Here is a 6,236-nt window from a genome sequence, read left to right as displayed (position 1 = left end):
GCTTTTTAGACTTTACTAAGTTACTCTCAAAAACATGAGTGCACATTCTTGACCTGTTCACGCATCTAGCGGCCTACAGTATGTACTGTACTGTTGAACTTATTTAGATGATTTGAGAAATTTTAAACTTTTTCAATTACATTTTTTGTTGTACTAGTTGGGTTGTTTGGTTGTCATAACTGTGAAGGCATCATGTTGGTCTACACGCAGGGAGTTGTAGGAGCAGCTTTACTGCTGCAATGCTGGCTGCTGAAAAAAAGACCTGCCAAAGTAGCGATTCTATTCATTTCAGCTAAACTAACTTCAGCTGCAGCAAGTTTCACTGTAGACTGTTTTCCCCCCTGAAACTTGTAATTGTTACAGATTCTGATCTTAAAATCTGATCTCAAAGTTTAAAGTTTGAGCAGCATCAAACAGCCATGCATACAGAAACGTTGCGACTACTTAGTCTTTCTGTGATGTAACATGTTCTGTATATGTTCATATGTTTATCAGCATACGTTTATCCACACTTTCACGATGGTATCTTCACATGGTTAATATAGCACAAACCTGTCAAGCCTCAGGTTTTACTACAAGACACATGTTTTACTGCCTTTATTGGCCTTAAAGTGAAAACCTCACACATTATTACACTATTAAGGAAAATAAGAATAATGTGTTATATTTTTTGTGCTGTGATCCTAGTTCAGTAATAAAATGACAACAACCAGTAGAGTTACTCTATGGCTCACTTTGCAAACATTTTTACTGTGGCTGAGAGTGGCACAGCAGCGTGACAGTACAGTGGCTATATGTTTTCAAGAAGATGTCACTTTGTTTTGCTTATTATTATTATTATTGATAATAATAATAATAATTATTATTTGTTCTCTCGGGGAGGTTCTTGAGGCTATAGCAGTTAATCCTTGTAAAACCTGGCTTATTGGTGTATTTTTCAATGATTAAGCTGTTTGTTATGCACTCCTACAAAGATCTGATTCTTTACTGATAAGATTACCATGATCAAGCCCAATTTAGGCTTCTGACAGAGCGATCATCCTCTGACTCGTAAACATACAACAACAATATGATCACAGCTTGTTATGCTTACGGGAAGATGAAAAAGATTATAGTAAGCACAGCCTGTTTTGACCACTTGCTGTTGGCTTTGGTCCTCTATCTGGCCTATATGTTCAGATTAAGTGACCCAATTCCCCAGACAATCTGACAAAACGATACCCCGTGATAAAACGGCATGTATTATACATGCATTTCCCCCACAGGAACCCTATTCCACACCTTACCCCGTTTAGTTTTTAGTCAAACTTGAAACCAGCTTAGCAAGCTGACTTCAGAAGTGCCAGATAAGTATTTGTCAACAGAACAGCTGGCACACAATGCCCTCTTGTAGCTTTATGCCACAGCATATGCCAGCCGCTCGTAGCGTGTGGTAATTTAGCCGGGGCTGGTTCTACAGGAACAGATGGGCTCAAGTATTGTTATTCTCGCTCCAGCTCAGGGCCCCTGGGGGGAATCACTAAATAAAATCAAAGCAGATGGACCTCTCTGGGCTAGGCTGTGTTTATGATAAACAGCCAGCACAACCAGTGTCCGTCTAACACCTTAACCCCACCCTCAAACAAACTGACAGGAAACAGGATTACAGTAGTTTAACCTCACCAGCACTGGCTTTCAGCTGTCTATTCACCCAAACAGTAGGCAAACCCAAACAAATAGAAGACAAGAAGTACGTTATTATTATTAGCAGTATTACTATTTCCATCTACCACAACTCCTCTTTACCCCCTTGACCTTAAAATGTGAAATTCTCTCAAAACAGAGACTTCCCAGTCTGTTCTGTCCCACTGACAGAGGACTGTTGTGTTCTTTTACAACCTTGTCAAGATTTCATTGCTGCTGTTCTCACATCCATGCCACGGACACAGGCCTCGGTGGCAGTATGGTCATAGTAAACACCATTGCATAGTGTAATATGGGGTCCCCCTGTTGTTATACAGTACATGAGAATGCAGGACAGTTCTCATTTGGCACTGAAGTCCAAATCTGCGTTCATTCCCATGGGAAAACGCAGCAGTAAACAAAGGAATCCTATCAGTGCTGAAGGAAGGTAAATGTCTAAGGCCATTAAGACAACAGGAAAGCAGTGATTTCCGGCACTAAAGATGAAAAAGAGCGGCACATGAACAGTTTTAAACCAATCAGTCCTAACTCAATATACCACTTAGGTGTCGCTTTGACTCCATCTTGATAACCACTTTTATTTACTGTCTTCAAAGGTCAGTTTCTGATGAAGTCAAAGTAGTGTAATCAACCTAAATGTTTATAGCCAAAAGTATTAACTCAGCAGTTACTCAGTCACTGTAAGCTATCTAAAAATCTTTGTTTTCCTTTTTCTTCAGGCTTCACCAGACAGTTGTTTTTCATCATTACCCAGATCGTTTTTCTTTTTCGTGGACACGTGCCCCTCCAAAATTACACTCAGCCAGACATTTAGCCTATCTATCTGTTTAATTCATCAGTCGACGGACATCAGTGCCTCTGGCTTGAATGTTGTCAGGACACAAAATCTCTTGTCTCTTATGTTTTCAAATTAGCGAGTGCAAGCATCTACACGCTTTATCAGCTCTACAACAGCATTAAAAAATACCATCGTATATGAAAAAAAATCTAAAATTTAATAAACTAATAATTGTTCTCAATCAGTTTTCGTAATCAGTTGTTGTATGCCATTTGTATATATATTAGATACAGTAAGATGATCCCCTACCTTCAAATTATCTGTAAAAATTGGAGAAATCAAATCAGAGTTTTTTTGAGATTAGAAGTTGTTGACATCTTTGTTTCACCAGTAGGTATTGATGCTAATAAACTACATTTTAATCTTTACATTTGCACTCATCTAAGTAACACATATGTCCTTCTTCCACATTTTCAGAGAGGACCCTGGCCGCTCTGATGGAAGAATTAATTGCCTCTAAAGCAACAGCTACCAGATGTTGTTGCTCCTAAGAGCCAGGTGTGTATAAATTGCATATGCAGAATGTGTGTAAAATATTTAAAGTCGTATCTTTCACTTAAGGTGTGAAGTGTTTTTATTGCCCATCACTGCTTTGAGTATAGCAAGAGGAAAGGCCGGCGGCCCCCCTGGGCCTGCCATGCTGGAGCTCAGCACCTGTGGTGTTAAGACTGCGGATGGTGAGGCTGACAGCGAGACTTGGCATGGCAGTGTATCATGGTGGGGTTAGTGCATGGGTGGGTGTGTGGGTGTAAGTTGTGTGTGTGTGTGTGTGTGTGTGTGTGTGTGTGTGTGTGTGTGTGTGTGTGTGTGTGTGTTTGTGTGTGTTGAAGGGGGGTCCATCCACCTGTTCGCCCTCTAATTCTCTCCTGGCTGCCACCTTTAACACTGCATTATTTACAGGTGCTCTCTGGATGGAGACACAAGCTGTTGTCTGCTTTCAATATGGATGGCTGGTGTGTGTTCGGCGTGCTTGCATGCGTGCGTGTGTGCAGATTGGCCTTCATTGCTCAGTGAGAAATATATAATCAACAAAAAAATTACTCAAAGGTGGATAAATAAGGTGGTTAAGTAAATTATGTAAATGGTGTTTCCATTTAACAGTAATGCGAAGCTTATTGTTTCAGTGATCACCTATTTTGTGATTGAGTGTAGCCTATCACACAAACAAGGTGTGACTGACAGTGTCTACAAGTGCATCTACAAGTTTCATTGTGTTATTTTCAGGACGATTTCATGTAGGTAGACTTTGTAGTGGATGTATGAACAATGTATCAAATGTGAAAACACTTGATGAATGTGACTTAATGAAAGGTGTTTTTTTATCACCAAAATCTGCACCTTTACTATTTTGACTGATTCTCTCTGTTTTCATCTTCAGGTGCAGCAGTGGGCTGTTTTTTAGAAAAAGCTCAGAAAACCCATGGCACACTAACTGCTCAGTACTACATTTCATACAGACACAGTGAGATGCTAGCTGGGGAACACAGTGAAGAATTTGGCAGTTAAAGACAGACCAGATATTAAACATGGCTCCCAATGAGTGTACAGGATGTCATCCAAAATTATGAAGAAAAGGTCATAATATAGTATGCGCTCCAAAATCATGAAGAAATGTCACAGCATAGCATATCAACTAAATATTATAGCTTGTAGAGACAGTTCATAGTATACTATGTTGGAAAACAATGCCCAAAATGTCATAATGAAGTATGTTGAAATAATGGCTAAAAACGACATTGTATAGTATGTTGAAAAATCTCAAATTTTTAAATGTCTAAAAAATGGCTTCAAATGACTTATTGTAGCTTCTAGAGTCGCATCATAGCATAAAATGTCAAAAAAAAAAAAAAAGGCCAAAAACATCATAATTTAACATGATGAAAAAATAGCCGAAAACCACATAATAAAGTATGGTGAAAACGTCAAATTTTGACATGTCCAAATAATGGCTGAAAGTAATAATTATAAACTGTAGAGTCACGTCATAGCATACAATGACAAAAAAATGACAAAAAGTCATGATATATCATGTTGAAATAATGGCCAAAAATCACATACTATGGTATGGCGAAAAATCTCAATTTTTGACATGTCCCAAGAATGGATAGAACACTTTCATTGTCACTTGAAGATGCACCGTAGAATAGCATGTTGAAAAAGGGCCAAAAAAGGCCAAAAAAGTCGAAATATAACACGTTAGAAAATGACCAAAAACCACAAACTATGGTGTGGCGAAAAATCTCAAATTTGACATGACCCAAAAATGGCTGAAAACCGCTTATTTTAGCTCATAGAGACGTGCCATGGCATAGCATCTTTAAAAAAAGAGCCAAAAAAGACCAAAGAGTAAAAATCTAGCATGTTGAAAAAATGGTCAAAAACCACATACTATAGTATGGCGAAAAATCTCAAATTTTGACATGTCCCAAAATGCGTGGAAACCGCTCATTATAGCTCGAAGGCACGCGACACAGCGTAGCATGCTGAAAAAAGGGCCAAAGAAAGCCCAAAAAGTCATAATATAACATGTTGAAAAAATGGCCAAAACCCACATACTATACTGGCAAAAATGTCAAAATTTGATGTCCCAAAAACAGCTGAAAACACCTAAAAACAGTATAAAATTGCATGCTGGCACACGTCATAACATTACAATGTGCAAATATGGCCCCAAACACCATTATATAGCATGTCCAAAAAATGACCGAAAAAGCAAAGCTATGGTATGGCAAAAATTTCAAAATTTGCCATGTCCCAAAAACAACTTAAATCACAGCGAAACAGCATGAAATAGCGTGCTGAGACACGCCATAGCATTAAAACGTGAAAATATGGCCAAAAATACCATGAAATAGCATGTCAAAAAAATGACCGAAAAAGCAAGGCTATAGTATGGAAAAAAATGCCAAAATTTGACATGTTCCAAAAACAGCGGAAAACACCACAAAACAGCAGAAAATAGCGTGCTGAGACACGCCATAGCATTAAAATGTGCAAATATGGACAAAAACACCATAAGATAGCATGTTGAAAAAATGACCGAAAAAGCAAGGCTATAGTATGGAAAAAATGTTAAAATTTGACATGTCCCAAAAACAGCTGAAAAAACCTCAAAACAGCGGAAAATAACGTACTGAGACACGCAATAGCATTACAACGTGCAAATATGGACAAAAACATTATAATATAGCATGTCAAAAAAATGACCGAAAAAGAGAGGCTATAGTATGGCAAAAATGTCAAAATTTGACATGATCCAAAAATAGCTAAAAACACCCCAAAACAGCATAAAATAGCGTGCTGAGACACACCATAGCATTAAAACGTGCAAATATGGCCAAAAACACAATAATATTGCATGTCGAAAAAATGACCGAGAAAGCAAGGCTATAGTATGGCAAAAATGTCAAAATTTGACATGTCCCAAAACTAGCTGAAAACACCACAAAACAGCAGGAAATAGCGTGCTGAGACATGCCATAGTATTACAACTTGCAAATATGGACAAAAACACCATGATATTGCATGTCGAAAAATGACTGAGAAAGCAAGGCTATAGTATGGCAAAAATGTCCAAATTTCACATGTCAGAAAAACAGCTGAAAACACCTCAAAACAGCAGAGAATAGCATGCTGAGACAGGCTATAGCATTAAAACGTGTAAATATGGCCAAAAACACCATAATATTGCATGTCAAAAAAATGACCGAGAAAG

Source organism: Plectropomus leopardus, chromosome 1, assembly GCF_026936395.1.
Source record: "Plectropomus leopardus strain MGB_pleo_1.0 chromosome 1, ASM2693639v1, whole genome shotgun sequence".
Classification (NCBI taxonomy): Eukaryota; Metazoa; Chordata; class Actinopteri; order Perciformes; family Serranidae; genus Plectropomus; species Plectropomus leopardus.
This window is presented reverse-complemented; position numbering follows the sequence as displayed.